Source organism: Prionailurus viverrinus, chromosome A2 (genome assembly GCF_022837055.1).
Source record: "Prionailurus viverrinus isolate Anna chromosome A2, UM_Priviv_1.0, whole genome shotgun sequence".
Lineage (NCBI taxonomy): Eukaryota > Metazoa > Chordata > Mammalia > Carnivora > Felidae > Prionailurus > Prionailurus viverrinus.
Window position 1 is genome coordinate 113082650 of NC_062562.1, and position 18516 is coordinate 113101165.

Here is an 18516-nt window from a genome sequence, read left to right on the forward strand (position 1 = left end):
GAGATCATGACCTGAGCTGAAGTCAGACATTTAACCTACTGAGCCACCCAGGCGCCCCAACACAGATTAAATTCCAAAGCATGAAAATTCTAAAGCAGTTCATTTCTTCAAATGGCAACAAAAGCAAAATCTGTCAGTTTTTGTCAACCAGAAAAAAAGGAAAGGTTTTCATCACAAGCTTTTTTCCTAAGAATAACCCACTTTTTCGTTTTTGAGAGCCCGCCTGTGAACGGTTAATGACACAATGATCAGTGGACATATTCCTGTGACTTCTGCAGTTACAAAATTCAATTTGACATGGACAAGAAAAACGAGTATTACTCCCAATAATGTTTTGTGAAAATACAGTCTTTCCTTCAAAACACAACAGGTACTGTGACACAAGGCCTATGAACAAGGGAGGGTATTAAAAACTCAAAAAACAAAGCTCCAATGTTTCATGAATGAGTTGCTCGCCTTTCTGTCACACCAGCTGCACTAATTGAAACATTCTTCCTTAGACATTTTATCCATGTCTACAAATGACTGGCAGTAACACAACACCTACAGGGTCCTGTAAGGAGAAGAGAAACCATATGAGGTCCTTCATACCTCAGCTGGAGGTAAGGAAGCTGGTGCAAGGTGTGTTACACACCAGTCTGAAAACATGGCTGGGCCCTGTATACCCAGAACTGCTGGGTACCACTCACTCCCATTCTTTTTGTGACTATTCCATAAAGCAAAGCACAATTTTCAATCTACCTTTTAGAAAAGAATCCAAATTTTTTACACGTGTGTTCACAGCTACTCATTGCTGAACACAGACCACATGGTACCTGCTCACATGTTCGTCAGGTAGGCTTTCCTGAAACATCGAGACAAAGGACAAAAATCCTTTCAAAAACCAGAGACTTATAGCAGCCAGCTAGTCGTGTGAGAATTTGGCAGTTCTAAGACAAGGTCTGCAACAATGTGGTCAGTGTTTGTGGCCTCTAGAAATAAGGGAATGATGTCCTCTCTTGGCACATTACCACGAACTTGGAGGTAGACTCACCTGAAACAAATAATGTTTATTTGTTACAAACAGGATCTGCTTGCTGGTTCTGGGATAGCCAAGGGGAGCACCACCTGGCAAGTGCTATGATATCTGAGGTGGCATTAGTCATGAAACCAAGGAAGAATTCTGTATTATGGATAACTGGAATAGCCAGAGGATGCTGGAATCCACAGCTCTTTACTGATGTAGATAGAGCCCAAAAGCTGAAAACAGGAGGTAAGTTACTTTTCTCCTCCTTCATTTCTCAGTCTTTTGCTAGGATCTCACATTGAGAGGACCTAAATGGAATTTTGCTGGAAATAAAAACCTGGAAGGTAATCTGTGGAGTATCAGAAACCTACAATACATAGAAGAGCACAGAAGAGCAAAAAGAGAAACCAAAGGAAAACAGGCAAATGGCTGTCACTTCTATCTTCCATGACATTTTTTTCTGTAATATTTATTTAAAATAGTTATATTAAATATGCCAGTGAGAATTTGGCATCTCACTTTTATCATCTTACCAAAAGAATAAAATGATAGATAAATAAATACATAAATAGATAGATAGATAGATAAGAGAGCTCTAAACAGAAGACATAACAGAAGGATGTAATATGTAATATATGATAATAAACTAGTGACTTTATTTAAGCTACTACTACTATTTTTTTAGCGTTTATTCATTTTTGAGAGACATAGTGTGAGTGGTGGAAGGACAGAGAGAGAGATGGAGACACAGAATCCGAAGCAGGCACCAGGCTCTGAGTTGTCAGCACAGAGCTCAATGCAGGGCTTGAATCCATGGACTGTGAGATCATGACCTGAGCTGAAGTCGGATGCTTAACCAACTGAGCCACCCAGGCGCCCCTATTTAAGCCTACTATTAAAAAAATTCCAATTTTTCAACTTTAATAAAGGCACATTTAGTCAATTTTTCCAAGTTATAAAATGATATCTATCTTTTCTTACTTTCATGAAACCATGTTAATGTTTTACTTAAACCTGTTCAAATTCCAACATATAATGTTCATGAACAGATAACTTATGCAAGAGGTAAGCAAACAAAAAAAAATTATTAGACTTTGGTAAAAAAAGATGACCTCTAATTCTATTCTTTTCTAGTCTCCTCTTTGCGAAACCCTGTGAATCTACATTAGCCTTTGTGCTCTGCTGGATAGCTGGGATTGCCAAGCCTAAATCACACCAAACTTTGCAGCCTGGGCCCAGGTTTCCTTAAAAACTTACTCTGGGTGAAACCAGCTGCCATGTAAAAAGTCCGACTGCCCTGAAGCCACCTTGCTGGAGAGACTATGTATGGGTGATCTTGTCAACAGTGCCAGTTGAGCCCCGACTCCGAGTCAGCCCCTGCAAGGTTCCAAGCATGAATGTGAATCCACCTTGGACCCTCCAGACCAGCCCATCTGCAAGCCGAGAACCACAGCCCATACCACGATGAGCAGAAAACCACCCAGCCAATCCTTACCTAAATCTTTCAGCTATCAAATTTTGAGATATAATAAAATGCTTATTTTGAGTCACTAAAGTTTTGGGATAGTTTGTTACATAGCAAGAGATAATGGAACATGGTCTTTCTAATAAGCAAAAACATGCACACAAAGCAAATTATTCATATTTTGGTAACCAGGTTATTCTAGCTAATGTAATAAAGTCATAGAAACATAGTATTCAGGAATAAAGTGTTGTCATATCTTTTTAAAAAAAAAATTTAATGTTTATTCATTTTTGAGAGACAGAGAGACAGAGCGCTAGTGGGGGAGGGGCAAAGAGAGAGGGAGACACAGAATCTGAAGCAGGCACCAGGCTTTGAGCTGTCAGCACAGAGCCCGACACGAGGCTCAAACTCACAAACTGCGAGATCATGACCTGAGCCACAGTTAGATGCCCAACCGACTGAGCCACCCAGGCGCCCCGAAGTGTTGTCATATCTTAATGATGAATTTGAAAATTAATACAATATTTGAGGGAAACTCTTTTGACTATATGAAGTTGATACAAGTTTAGCTGATGGCCCGTCAATGTGATGAGTCCCTTAAAGGCATTGGGAGAGCCCCTAAAAATTTATGTTTTTAATTTGTATTATTTTTATCAAAGGTTCCCCTTCCCAAATTGTATAAATTTCAGGCCCCACAAAATAGAGTCTGCCCTGGGGAATACACATTAACAATCCTAAAACTCTTTTAGCCTTCTCAGTAATTTATATTTTCCCCAAGAAAATAGTTCAAAAGGAAGATGAACGGGTAAGTTTATAAAACTCTTTCTCACAGCATCATATATAATAGAAAAATAAACTGAAAATAACCCAAATGTTCTACAATAGATGAATAATTGAATGAATTATAAACTACCAAGTCAGGGCACAATGTCATCTTTTTAAAAAGTAGTTACGAATCTCTAACAACATGAGGAATTGTTTATAGTATGGCTAAATGAAAAATCTAATTTGGAAAGTTTATGTAAACTATGATTGCAAGTATAGAAATGTATACATTACAGATAAAAACTGGAAAGAAATTTGGAGAAGTGAAAATGGGTTATGTTGAGGTGATGGTCATGAGATGCAACTTAGTCTTTAATTTTTTTTAATTCACATTTTTCTTCTAAGTCACATCCCATTATGGTCATTGGTAACTGATGCAAGCCCTCTCAGAAATCAGCTTCTGAGGTTTAATAAGAGATATTAGCTGTGGCTAAGCTCATGGAATTGCTGTAACGCTCAAATCTCAGGAAAGCAAACTGGGTTGTAGAAGGCCACTTCTCCTATCTTTGCAAAATGTGATGTGGGAAAATAAATTTGTCATTAGGAAGGTAAACTCAGACTCTTGGGGAAGTTTGTCTTCTTTCTCTTCCCCTTTGTTCTCATGAATGGCAAAATAAAACTGTTAGAGGAGTCAGAAATCAAAAAGCCAACACTGTTTGCCATCTCCATATCTGCCATCTTTACACAAACAGGAATGGTTCTGCACATACGCACACACACATGCACACACACACACACACACAGATACACCTTCAAGTAGACATATTTAAAGAGACCATTAATTTTTGTAATAATTTTTTGGATATTGTGGCATGGTGTATGGGAAACATCAGGATCTGGAGGCCAGTTCTGGGCTTGTGGCTGGCCAGTTATATGACTGCAGTGACTCCTTGCTTGTTGAGAGCCTCATGTCTCCATTTGTAAAATGGAGGAATCGTCAAGGTGTGATCACCAAGATCCAGTCTGCTGTCACCACCATCGGACTCTATTCATAAATGAAATGGGGTACATTTAAAAGGTAGGGAGCTTGTGAAGCCACACCATTGAGTGGGTTTTATCTCTTTTTTATATCACAGTTTTAAATGATCAAATTTCAGATGATAATATTTTAGGTGCTAGAAAAGAACGGCACAGAAAACCAGGCTCTGACACAGTTCAGTGGTGACACAGGCAGGGAACCCAGCTTTTCATCTCTTCCCCAAACTTAGAAAACAGTACGTCCTAGACAATCCCCTCCCGTGTCCTTTCCTTTTAGTTTTCTTTAGAGTAACACAGGGAAAGACATTTTAAACTGACCCTGTGGCAGAAGTACAAAGAGCCTCGTAAGTAGGCCTCACTCTTTTCACTGTACCTCACGCAGGTGCTGGCTCTAAGCCAACTCAACCTATGGCCTCTTCTGGCTGAGGTTCAGGAGGCAACTATGCAGGCAAGACCATTTGAGGCACTTTACTTCCACATAACACATCATTTTGCTGTATTCAAGAGCAATAAGGAAAGCCTCCTTTCAGATTTGTCCTCACATCATGAATTTAAACTTGCCTACCACATAACTTCCATTAAAAAGCCACACTTATAATAGAAGGGGATATGCAAATCACTTACAGCACACTGGTCTTCTTCTAGTCTTATCCCTAAATTAGTTCCAATCAAAAAGCAGCATTAAAAGCAAAGCATAGGAAGGTTGGGTGGCTCAGTCGGTTAAGCATCTGACTCTTGATTTCAGCTCAGGTCATGATCTCATGGGTCATGAGACGGAGCCCTGCATGGGGCTTTGCACTGATAGTGTGGAGCCTGCTTGGGATTCTCTCTCCCTCTCTCTCTGCTCCTCTGCTGCTATCTCTTTCTCTCTCAAAATAAACAAACATTTTTTTCAAAGTAAAGCATGGGGCACCGGGGTGGCTCAGTCAGTTAAGTGTCCAATTTTGGCACAGGTCATGATCTTGTGGTTCGTGGGTTCGAGCTCCGCATCAGGCTCTATGCTGACAGCTCAGTGCCTGGAGCCTGCTTCACATTCTGTGTCTCCCTCTCTCTCTGCCTCTCCCCCACTTGCACTCTGTCTCTCTTTCAAAAATAATAAACATTTTTAAAAAAGTAAAGTATATTACTCCAGGCTCCTATCAAAATGGCCTATACAGAGTGATGGCTCAGCATTACCTCCTTGGTTTTTTATTCATGGTACTGATGAGATGTGACATGTATGAAATTTGTGCAGTTTGTACATGCTTTGTTGGTTTGTTTGATACGTTATCTCCTCCAACCCCAATCCACCATACTTAGTCATTATTATGTGAGGCTTAGCTTCTATTGTTAATGGTTTTCAATTTTATTCTGTGTCTATGTTTATGATTAGATACTTCAAGTTGTATGGGGTAAAGTTAATATATAAACATGTAACAGTGTGTACTGGCACATGTATATGCATGTGTGTTGTATGCAATATATATTATCATTAATACTCACAGAAGACATATCTTTAGAACTGAAAAGACCTTATTGATTATTTAATCTAATGGTTTCTAACTTAGTTCTCTCATGCATGGATAACCTATTTCTTTAAAGGAAATAGTGTCCAGAACTTAGAAAGATATAGCTGTAAAATAAATAAATAAATAAATAAATAAATAAATAAATAAATAAATAAAAGTAAAGTTCATCTGGTTGAAAGGTAAGGGGATAAAAGCTCACTACCCTCACCTTGCTATCCACCCGGTTCACTGTAACAGGGACTCTGGAGTCACTCTCCAGAATTCCTAGTTCTCTATGGTACATATTTAAACACTTATTGTTCAACTTCACTTGTCTTCTTTTATAAATATGGAAACTGAGACATTGAAGTTGTGAGTTATCTAAAAACACTTACCTAGTTGGTAATAAGGTCAATACCAGATCTCAGGTTCTCTGATTTCCAGATGTTTATTTTCTTTTACAACAGAAAGATAAATCCCAATCTTGGATTAACATTAAAATTGTGGTGGTTTTTTTTTTTAATTTTTTTTAATGTTTATTCATTTTTGAGACAGAGAGAGACAGAGCATGAACAGGGGAGGGTCAGAGAGAGAGGGAGACACAGAATCTGAAACAGGCTCCAGGCTCTGAGCTGTCAGCACAGAGCCCGACGCGGGGCTTGAACTCACGGACCGCGAGATCATGACCTGAGCCGAAGTCAGACGCTTAACCGACTGAGCCACGCAGGCGCCCCAAAATTGTGGTGTTTGAAAAGAGTTGAGTGATTTGGGATTTTGTTAAAAATTTAAGAAACTCTGAGATTTTCTTAAACTCAGTGAGGCAGCAAACACTGTTCTCTCTCTTTTCTTCATCCTCCCAGGCCTATCCAGCAAGGAGCTGCTCTCTCTTCTTTTCAGTTTTGCTTTCCACTGGCTCTGTCACTTGCCTGTTCCCTGTACAAATCCAATAGATCTAATATTTTGACCCTATGAGTAAAGAATCATGTGGCCCTGCATTTTTTTGTATATTAAATAAGCATAGCTAAGATCAAGATTCTGTGGAATCTTAGTGACAACTTGTTTTTATTTCTTGGGCATTTTTAAAGTTGGCCAGACTTTGATTTTTAACAACGTGCATATCAAATTCTTTTGTACATTTAGAAAAACCTGCACATGTTCTTATGTAGACACCATCAATGAACTAAGGAGTGAATTAACTGAGGAATGAATTAACTTGGAAGCATGGTTTTACAAATGTCTCCAGACAAAAACTAAGAAAATAGAATGTCATTGCATTATGCACAAAGATTTTAGACAAACTCTGGATATGCCATGGAAAGTTTTAGAAGCCATATTTGAGCTGCAAAATTCAAAATCACAATTCTTCACACTCAATTTCAGGTGAAACAGAATAAATTTTGGTCATCTAATATGAGACTTAACATAGTGGCTTTTAGGAGGAATGTTATTAGTCTTTGTTTTCATTTTTATTCCTTACAATATACAGGCTTATTTTTTCAACTAGAATATATAAGCAATTTCATTTATAGAAATATTTATTTGATAAAAACCATTTCAACATAAGCAATTTCAAGGATCATACGAAGAAAACCACAGTCTCTAGCGGTGAAACCTTGAAACAGCAAAGTCATGAAGGCAGACTTCTGCCTGTCTGACAGGCACTGCCTCATTCAGGTCGAGGGAATAACAGGAAGGTCTGAAGTTTGGGTATTAGCAATGAAACCTCAAGAAGACTACAACATCTGGAGGTTCCTGAGTGCATTGGATACCTGAGGCATGGAGGAGAATGGTGGGAAAAGAAGCAAACCCCTGACAAAAAGATATTGATCAAAGCAATGTCTGATCTCCTTTCATGAGGACTGGGGAAAACCTGGCAGTAATTAAACTAGTGCGTAAGTAAAGTCCCAGGGACTTTTCTGAACCAGAATTAGCCACTGAATCCAAATGCAGCATGGGAGATCAAGAGGGATAAAGAGCCAAGAGAATCATGCTATTTCAGGATGTAAACAATGAACAAAGCAGGACTGCCAAAGACTTGAGTTTAATGGATGTTGGTCTCCTAGCGGGCATGAAAGGATGAAAGAGGATCAATTCGTCAGTGTAAACATTTAAGGCTTACCCAGACGAGTAAACATTTTGTCCAGGGTCCACCCTTTGATTATTCAATCACGTCTTGATAATCTCCTGAAGTCTGCACCTGGTCCTAGCCTCCATTTGGGTTCTCCTTTCAAATCTCAGCCTCATTTTAAATCTTTTCAGTATTCCTCTAATGAAGCAAGATTTTTATGAGGGTCACCAATTTATAAGTCAAATTACATATATATTATCCAGTTAATCAGAATAATCAATCCCATGCACCCCAATCCGCCTTGATATAAAACAAATCTTTCAGGGGCGCCTGGGTGGCGCAGTCGGTTGAGCGTCCGACTTCAGCCAGGTCACGATCTCGCCGTCTGTGAGTTCGAGCCCCGCGTCGGGCTCTGGGCTGATGGCTCAGAGCCTGGAGCCTGTTTCCGATTCTGTGTCTCCCTCTCTCTCTGCCCCTCCCCTGTTCATGCTCTGTCTCTCTCTGTCCCAAAAATAAATAAAAACGTTGAAAAAAAAATTAAAAAAAAAACCACAAATCTTTCAAATGAGAGACAAAATAGGGCTATAAAAGAATAATATCAATTGGCATAACAATGAAGAGTTCATGAAAAAGAGAGATCTACAGAAGACTCAGTAAATGCTTTGTCCATAAAAGTACAATTATGAGACTATGCAGAAGGAGGCTTTTCTAAATTATTAAACATTATAAAATACTTTTAAAAATGCAAAGCTCTCTATAAATACTAGATCTTGTATGAATTATTATTCTGCTGGCAGTAAAAAGGGAGGAGGGTAATAATGGTAATTTGAATTTATGGAAGGCCTATCATCTCAGACACTTGTGCTTTTGAATGCCAGCTTATTAATCCTCAGGGCTATCTCAGGAGAAAAGTAGCCAATGTTATGAGCTCTTTTTGCAGATAAGACATTGAGACACAGAGTGTGTGGCTTATACAAGGCTTGCACAAGGAAGCTGGGAGTAGAAGGAAAAATCCTTAGCTACAGAGGTGGGAATGTGGTCCACAGATAAAGAGTTGGCAGATTTGACCTTCTCCTGTCCAGACATATCAAAAAGTAGGCACCGTCCCACACAAAGCTATCGGAAGCAAAAGGGGATTACACAGAGAAGGGGCCTGAGAGTGTGTGGTGGAGTGTCAGAGTGTGGGAGGCAGCAGTTCAACCCAAGCGATACCAGTGAAATGCACAGGTAAAGGGCTTGTCTTCCTTGCTCAGCAGGATGGACACGCTGGCATCCTGAAGCCAATCCCCTCCTCTAGCACCACCCTCCCCCTCCACACACTCCATCAACCCTAGGGAGATCATCACATAACCATCAGGAAGTAATCACTTCAGAACCATGCTCTGAACAAAGCTGGAATAAGGGAATAAGTACAATTGCTCAAATTAAATAGGAAGCACACAGTGACAACAGAGCACTTATTAACATGAAAATTAAACACCAAAATGAATGAAGAGGAAATCACAGAGGTGAGTTAAGAATACAGAAAGTGTCATCCCAAATAATAATTGAGAAACTACTTTCAATCCTACCACCTTCTTTCAGAAAAAAAAAAAAGACTATTTTAATTTAAAACGAAATAGTTGTTTTTATTTAAAAATAACGTTTAAAATAAATTGAAAAGTAAGGGGTGCCTGGGTGGCTCAGTCGGTTGAGCATCCAACTTCGGCTCAGGTCACAATCTCACAGCTCATGGGTTCGAGCCCCACATCGGGCTCTGTGCTGACAGCTCAGAGACTGGAACCTGCTTCAGATTCTGTGTCTCCCTCTCTCTCTCTCTGCCCCTCCCCAGCTTGCACTCTGGCTCTCTCTCTCAAAAATAAATAAAATTAAAAAAATTTTTTAGGGGCGCCTGGGTGGCTCAGTCGGTTAAGCGTCCGACTTCAGCTCAGGTCACGATCTTGCGGTCTGCGAGTTCGAGCCCCGCGTCAGGCTCTGGGCTGATGGCTCAGAGCCTGGAGCTTGCTTCGGATTCTGTGTCTCCCTCTCTCTCAGCCCCTCCCCCGTTCATGCTGTGTCTCTCTCTGTCTCAAAAATACATAAACGTTAAAAAAAAATTTAAAAAAAATTTTTTTAATTCAAAAATAAATAAAACAAAGTGTTCTGTAAAATGAATCAATAAGAAAGCTGTGAATTTTCATAAAGGAAAAAAGTCTTTTGAGCAGAATTTTAAAGTGGCTGGGATTAAGCCATATCCTATACAATTATTAGCAAGCTAGAGAATAAAGAAAAACTAGGGGCTCTACCATTTGGTGTGCACGCACGCACACACATGCATGCACACGTATATGCTCATTTAAAAGAGTACTAGAAATGGATAGCTACAGATACATTTTAAAACACCTCTCCATTAACAAACAGTACTAACTTGTATTTCAAAATAATAATAACAATAAAAACCAAGAAAAAAATGGGACGGCATCCAAGAGGAAAAGAAGTTACTGAGAGACCTCTGTTATCAACATTCTCAACCAACTTACTGGTCACAAAGACACATCCTGGAATAGAAAATAAACTGTCGGGGCACCTGGGTGGCGCAGTCGTTAAGCGTCCGACCTCAGCCAGGTCATGATCTCGCGGTCCGTGAGTTCGAGCCCCGCGTCAGGCTCTGGGCTGATGGCTCAGAGCCTGGAGCCTGTTTCCGATTCTGTGTCTCCCTCTCTCTCTGCCCCTCCCCCGTTCATGCTCTCTCTCTGTCCCCCCCCCCCCAAAAATAAATAAACGTTGAAAAAAAAAATTAAAAAAAAAAAAAAGAAAAGAAACTGTCAAACTGCAACAGGCAAGAGTGCATAGGTTAATCACAGGGAATTTGAACTTTAGGAAACTGCCAAACCCAACTTGAGACACGAGAGATCAAGCAATGTAATTGCATAAGAAGGGAGCCAAAGCAATGCATACAACTATTAGTATCTAATTTCCTGTTTGTTTGAGCCAGGAGAAATATTCCCCTTTATGTGTAGTTAGGCTCCTAAAGGTATCCCTTGCCATTATAGCCTAGAAACATGGAATATCATTCTGCACTCAGGTAAGTGTCAATCTGAGCCTACCCAACCTAGTTGTTCATTTCCCTTTTTGAAGTCCTCAAAGATGACCGGGTATTATTTAGTAGAATGGAGTCTATTTTTATGTTTCTTTATTTGAAAATAGATATTCTAAAGAGATAAAAGTGATACTGAGTCATCACAATTGATGAATCAAATGTAGAGATGATCTTGATGGATGCTGGTCAACCCAGAAGAAGGCTGACACGGTCTGTAGTTATAATAAACAAGAGGGAGGAAAGTAGCAGCTGGGATCATAAGGACAGGAGAGGTTCCTGGGCCTGTCTGCCTCATAGTATCCTGTAGTGTTTACGAAATTGTGATATCTGTGTTCAAATGCCAGCCACACTGGAGTTTGGTGAGAGGGCTGCAGAAGTGGCAAGAGGAAAGGATATGGACTCCAGCAGGGCTGGTCGTGAATGACCTTATAAGACATCTGAGGAACTTGAACTTCAGCCTAAAAGAAAGAAGACTCAGAGGAGTTTAAATCAAGGCAATGATGTGATCCTATTTATGATTTGAATTGTAGAACTATGGAGAGAAAAAGTGGAGCAGAACCAGAGACAGGAAGTGGCAGCGACCTGAACTAGGAAAATGGTCATGAGAGTGGAGAGTAGACAGAGCCCAACTGACCTCCTTAGATTCCGTTTTTGAGCTTCGGCCTCCAAGGACGTGCAACTTGGGGATAACCCGCCTTAGTCCAAGCACCAGCTGGACCTTTCTGGCCTCCTATAAAGGAAGGGTGTGTGTGTTCATACCTCACTTACTGGTAATTATCCTTTTCCCCCCATGCTCCTGTATTTCCCTCCCAAACAGTCATCTCCAACACACTACTAGATGTTTTGTGTGAAGCAGTTTCATTATAAATTTCATTTACCTTCATTTGTAAAAACAACAGAAAGCAAGTCTCAAAACAATCTATACATATCCAAGTCAGTGAGAAACTTTTTAGAGAATCCTACTGAAGTGAAGGGATAATATAGATAAGTGCAGATATTTAATATTTGCTATTGCTACTAAAACCTTTTGCATTCATTAAAACTATCTTTTAGTTGCATCAATCTCTGTGAATAAATTTTATGGATATTAAAATGGCAGGTATTAACAACAAGAAATACTATTGGTGTCTGCCACCAATAGTAATGACAGAGAGAAGGGCAAAGACTCCTTCCCTTAGGGATTTCTAGATTTCAGAATATTCCCATTGTATTCTTAAAGTAGAGTGAAAATGATTTTATATGTTATATTTGTTTTGAGGGTTGACTAATGTGTTTTAGAGGAAAGAACATGGGACCTGGAATAAAAGAACTTGATCAAGTTCTTAAACCTCTCTGATATTTGATTTTTACATTTATTAAGTGGAAATAATAATTATGCCTTTGCTGCTGTGTTTTTTTAAGAATTCTGTGACTTAATGTCTGTTATAAGGTCCAAAAATTTGGTGGTTTTAGGAATGTTCCAAAGCTGCTCTCTCAGAGCAGTAGTCAAGAGCTACATGTAACTATTAAACACTTGAAATATGGTGGTGCAACTGAGGAAATGAATTTTTAATTTTAATTTGTTTTAATTAATTTAATTCATTTTAATTAAAAGGCACATGTGCCAGTGATCACCATATTGGAAAGTGCACCCTACAACATGGTTTTACTTTAAATTATTCCTTTTTTTTTTTTTAATTTTTTTTCAACGTTTATTTATTTTTGGGACAGAGAGAGACAGAGCATGAACGGGGGAGGGGCAGAGAGAGAGGGAGACACAGAATCAGAAACAGGCTCCAGGCTCCGAGCCATCAGCCCAGAGCCCGACACGGGGCTCGAACTCCTGGACCGCGAGATCGTGACCTGGCTGAAGTCGGACGCTTAACCGACTGCGCCACCCAGGCGCCCCAAATTATTCCTTTTTAAAGTTAGTTAACTCTACTCTGCTCTGGAAATCCATAAACTAGTATATTGCACTTATTTAAGAATGGTTCCTAATATATAGGCAACGATAGATACATAACCATTTTAAATACAATCATGAGATGAATCAGAATGCAACTGCATTTCTGTCTACCACTTTCCTTTTAAAAATGTATTCACTGGGGGGAGTTTTTTCCAATACCACTGATAAAAATCCCCCAGTTAGCCTCGTGTATCTTCTGGTCACTCTTGACCTAAAGAAAATCCTGTGGTTACTTAAAGTTGCAAAATGCAGTTTTGTTTCATAAATTAAAATGTCCCATCCAATATTTTCATGAGTACACTAATCTCCCATCTTAAAACAGATCTCCTAGCCCTGCAGGTTAACAGCCTTTGTGGGAGGGAGTTCAGTGCACATCTTCTCTTTCCCAGCCTCACCTCCTCCATCACCAACTTACAAGTTCCTGTTACTGAAGTCTCCAAAGTTAGAGAATGGGGAAAGAAAGGGAGAGAGAAAACAGAGCATTTTTACCCTACTGGTATGACTGGAAGCTAGTTTTGTCTCTGCTGATGTTTATTGCTGATACTCTGTGGGGTGTGTGAGGGGGTATGTGGGTGCGTGCATCCGCGTGCAAGTGAACTCTAAGGGATCCTGAGAAACTCATGACTGCACCACTTGTGAAATGAGGAATGCATCTAATTCTTCTGTCAGTTACTCCTCCCTCAGCTCTGTTTTTCTACCAGAAAAACACATCAAGCTTTCCAGGAGTTTGCAATAGAGCCACTTCCTCAAAGCTTGAGATAAAAAGTACTGTTCCTCATATTCTACCCCTCTGCATTGGGGTAGCTCTCTAAAAATCATTCTCACAAAATCCTCCAAGTATTTTTTTCTCCCTATAGCTTTCTTTATAACCTGAAAGTGAATGAGGAGCTCAAGAACTGTGAAAATATCCCCAGGTGGAATTTTAGTCAGATACCTCTTCTTGGCATCTCAAATCAATTGTCTAAGAATCTTAGCCAAAATTTCCAGTTTAATATCCTGCTACTGTGTAAAAATGATCACTGCAGCTGTGTTTACAGTTGAAGACTAGGAAGTACGTGCAAACTGCCAATAGGAGACCAATAAATAAATTTTGACGTATCTGTGATCATTGTGGTAAAAAAAAAAAAGAGTGTGGTATCTTCATATGCAATGATATGAGTCAATCATCAAAATATTAAGTAAAAACATCAAGGGCACCAAACACTCCATATGCTTAGAATATCTACTCCTAGAAGAATTCAAAAGAAACTGAAAACTGCCATGCTGTGCTTCCAGGGAGAGGGTTTGTAGACTAGGAACCCCAAATCTGGTATTTCAGTTTACTTTTCATTCTCTAGCTTATATAGTACCTGGATTTTTTCATTGTGGGGAAGAATCACTTTATGGTTTGTTTTTTTTTAAATATGCTTGTAAATACATTTTGAATAGATATTAAAGCCTCCCTTGATTGTCCAATTTTTTCAACATTTATTTATTTATTTTTGGGACAGAGAGAGACAGAGCATGAACGGGGGAGGGGCAGAGAGAGAGGGAGACACAGAATCAGAAACAGGCTCCAGGCTCTGAGCCATCAGCCCAGAGCCCGACGCGGGGCTGGAACTCACGGGCCGCGAGATCGTGACCTGGCTGAAGTCGGACGCTTAACCGACTGCGCCACCCAGGCGCCCCTGTCCAATTTTTTTAAAAATACTATTCTCAAGTCTTTCCATTTGGCACAGTCTCTAGCACTTTTTTTTTTTTTTTTTCTAGCCCTGGCATCCTAACACAGATTTGTCTAAATGCTAATCAGAGTGAAATGCGCTACCTAAAATAAACCAACCAGCTCATTTATAACATCAACCTTTGGAAACCTGACTGAAACACCAAAGACAGAATAAATGAGTCTGTATTTTTGAGCAAATGGGTGAGCTATAACAAGCATGCTTTCTTTTTCCAGGAGGATACAGAAAAATAGACTGGATTATAGGCATAACATAAAACCACATTCACACTTTAAGTTTGTAAGCTATGTGTAAATACGGAGGAGTTAACTTTACATCTGGAAAATGATGCTTGATTCTTGATATTCAAAGACAAATAATTTTTTTACTGAATTTCCAGTTTATTGCAATAATCCAAAAAGAGAATCACCCAGTGGGCAGACACTGCTCACTTTGCTGGAGACTTGCTATTTTTCAATCACACAAGGATAGAGGACCCTCCTAAGTAGTTTAGTCTGAGGGTCTAGAATTAAACTTAGCTATAGATATCAAGGAGGAAATTTCAGTAAATAAAAAAAAGTTTGGTATATGAATTGATATGTGAATTAACACAACTTATTTTCTCTAAAATGGCAAAAGTAAGAAGAGAAACCCACATAAAATTTTGCCTTTGATAAATTTTCATGAAATCAAAACTGTTTAGTTTCTAGTATCATAAGTGAGGTCATAAAATACTTCCTATAACTTCAGTCAGGAAGAGCAATCAAAAGGTGTGTTATAGAATTAAACAAAGTTAAGTATTTAACTCCATGCAAAAGGAAAAACAGAAATTAATAAGGGATAAAAAAAACGGGGTGCCTGGGTGGCTTAGTCGATTAAGCGTCCAACTTTGGTTCAGGTCATGATCTCGCAGTTTGTGAGTTCAAGACCCACGCCCGTCTCTGTGCTGACAGTTCAGAGCCTGGAGCCTTCCTGGGTCTGTCTCTGTCTCTGTCTCTGCCCCTGCCCCACTCATGCTCTCTGTCTCTCTTTCTCTCTCTCTCTCTCTCTCTCTCTCTCAAGTAAATAAACATTAAAAAAATTTTTAAGAAGGGAAAAACACGTAGAAGTCGGCATAAGTCCTTGTATCAGAAAAATATAAATATTCTAAAATGTATTTTTCAAGATAAAGCAAAAGTTAGAAGTAGCCCAGATCCTGAAGGCCTTCCCTGGTCTTCTTTCTGCTTGTCCTCCTGCAGCTGATTTGGTCATGACCTTGGCTTCCTAAAACTCTCTCTCTAATTTCTTGAATTAGTCTCCTCATGGTTTTCCTGCTTTGCTTTCCATGTTTTCTTCAGTGGCTTCACTTGCATTACCTGTTTATTTAAATATTGTCCCTTTATTTTGTCGTTGTTAGTGTTGTTCTTTTCACTCTCGGTGATCTCTTTGAGCTATTCCAGCCTTCCTTATGATTCCATGTCCCATTTTTATGGGAAAAACTCAGTTATTTTTGTCTTTAAACTAGAGCTCTGCTATGAGTTGCAGAACCTTATCAGCCACCTTCAGAATATCTCAGTATGAATACTGCCATAGCCTTATACCTTCCCATACATGCCTCAGATCAAACATATCCATGGTTGAACTCGTCTCTCCTTCCTTATCTCCACCAAAAAAATGCCTACTTTTTTTCAGGAACTCTGCATTTGTTGATGGTTTTGCAATCTTCTCACTTATATCAAATTAAAATCTTGGAGCCCCCTTGAACTGCATCATCTCTCACACACATCACATCCATCTACTTGGTACACCTTATCGCCACATTCTCTTTCTAACTAATGCCATGGCAACTGCCCTGGGTCAGGCCTTATTACATCCTTTCTGGAACCTCAATCCCTCCTCCACTAGTTTTCCACTTTCTTGTCTCTCCCCTTCCTGCACGATTCTGCCCACTGCCATAAAAGTCATGTCATTGAAACACAGGTCTAGTCTTAGCATTCTGGTGTCTGTCCCTGCTGCTTTATTGAAACTGCTCTAGACAAGACATCCACTGAAATTTAAAGGCCACCTTTCATTATTGTTAAGGCCTTACTCTGACATGTGACACTCACTGCTAACTTCTCCCTTATTGGAAGTTCTCCTCCTTTGTCTTCACTCACTCTACTCTCCAATGAATTTCCTCCTATTTCTCTGGCCTCTCCACAGTCTTCATAATGGTTGTTTCTTCCCTTGATTAAACCTTTATGCTATTAAGTCAGAATGCACCACCATGAACCTCCTACTCTTCTCATGTGCAGTCCTCAATACCTCTGGGAGATCCCACCCTGCCCCATGACTGTAGCTATGTCTAAGGATTGCTGACTTCCACATCTTTCTCTGATTTATCTATACCCCTGACTCCTAGACCTGTCCTACTGTTTAAAATTTATCTATGTGAATAGTCACAGGCAGGTCAAAGTCCACTAGCCTCAAATGAATTCACCTATCTATGCTCCCAAATCTATTTTTCTTATCTTCCCTATCTAAGGGAACAAGGACACCACCATCCATTCAGTTAGTTACCTATGTCAGAAACAAGGAGGTAATCCACAATTTTACCCCATTCCTGCCCCCTAGCCACTCCCCCTAATCTGCTAATTGCTTCAAAATTAATATCTCTAAAAATGTCTGCCATATTCCAACACTAATTCCCAACACCACACCTCATTTGTGTAGGCTCTATTTTTTTCCTCACCTAGGTTTCTGCAATAAATCCTACCCGGTGTGCTGCTTCCAATCTTTCCTATTCTCCATTCCCAATATTTTAAAAATAATCTTTCTAAAATGCAGGTTTTATCAATTTAGTTTCTAGTTAAATATCATATGAGGACTTTCCTTCTTTTGCATGATATGGTCAGGAGTTTTAGTGGGTATTATGGCCTATAATCCAGATTCTACAAATTTATCTCTAAAAGTACTCAGATATGTCCTAAGATTTTTGTACAACAATGCTCAATGTGGCACTATTCAAAATAGCAAATATGGGGGGAAACAGACATTTTTAACACTAAAGGACTGGTTAAATTATAATATCACCGACAAATGAGCAACTTAAAATTATATTATATAGAAAAATATACAATGACACAGAAATGTGTACTATATTATTAGGTGAACTAAAATGATTGCATAACATTTTTATAAATTATTCATTCTTAATACCGATTATAGTCATAACAAGACAGGATATACACACAATTCTTAAAGATGCACATCCTTGTTAGGTATGACTGTGGTTCTTAAGTTTTCTACAGTGAACATGCAACACTTTTGAAATCAGGAAAAAAATACAAATAAATGCTATTCTATAAAAGACTATACTCAGAGATGAATGAACAAAGGTGTAGTACACACACACACACACACACACACACACACACAGAAATATTACTTGGCCATAAAAATGATGCAATCTTGCCATTTGTGACAACATGATGGGTCTAGAGGGTATTATGCTAAGTGAAATAAGTATATGTTAACCTATACATACAGAGAACACCAGAGGGGAGGGGAGTGGAGGATGGGCAAAATGAGTGAAGGGATGCGGGAGACACAGGTTTTCTTCCAGTTATGCAATGAGTAAGTCACAGGAATAAAAGGTACAGCATAGTCAATGGTATTATTATAGGGTTGCATGGTGACACATAGTAGCTGCACTTGTGAGCACAGCTTAATATACAGAGATGTCCAAAGACTACATTGTAGAGCTGAAAGTAATGTAACATTGTATGTCAACTCTACTCAAATTAAAAAAAAAAAGTCTAAACATAGTTATTCAATTTCTTTAGGAAATTTTCTTTATCCCCAAATCCACCTTGAAGTATCTCCCCCCCTGGCCCTCCCACTCCTTGCTACACTTTCCCAGCCTGGGTTAGGCATCTCTATCCTATGCAAACCCATTTTAGTTCTCACACTGTACTATCAATTTTATATACTTATTGGTCACTT

The 18516-nt window shown here is 39.2% G+C and overlaps 1 protein-coding gene across 5 annotated transcripts in view; it reads right to left on the minus strand.

The window, feature by feature from the left end:
* The window catches only part of MACC1 (MET transcriptional regulator MACC1), a 97998-nt gene that overhangs the window by 73120 nt on the left and 6362 nt on the right, over positions 1 to 18516 (minus strand). Inside the window, exon 1 of one of the 5 annotated variants that reach the window (XM_047850807.1) lies at positions 11543 to 11598. The exons of 3 other annotated variants lie outside the window; for them this stretch is intronic. The gene's annotated coding sequence lies outside the window, so the exon portion shown is untranslated. Of the gene's footprint in view, positions 1 to 11542; positions 11599 to 18516 lie in introns of those variants that run through there. One more of the 5 variants, XM_047850804.1, reaches the window with a different exon arrangement.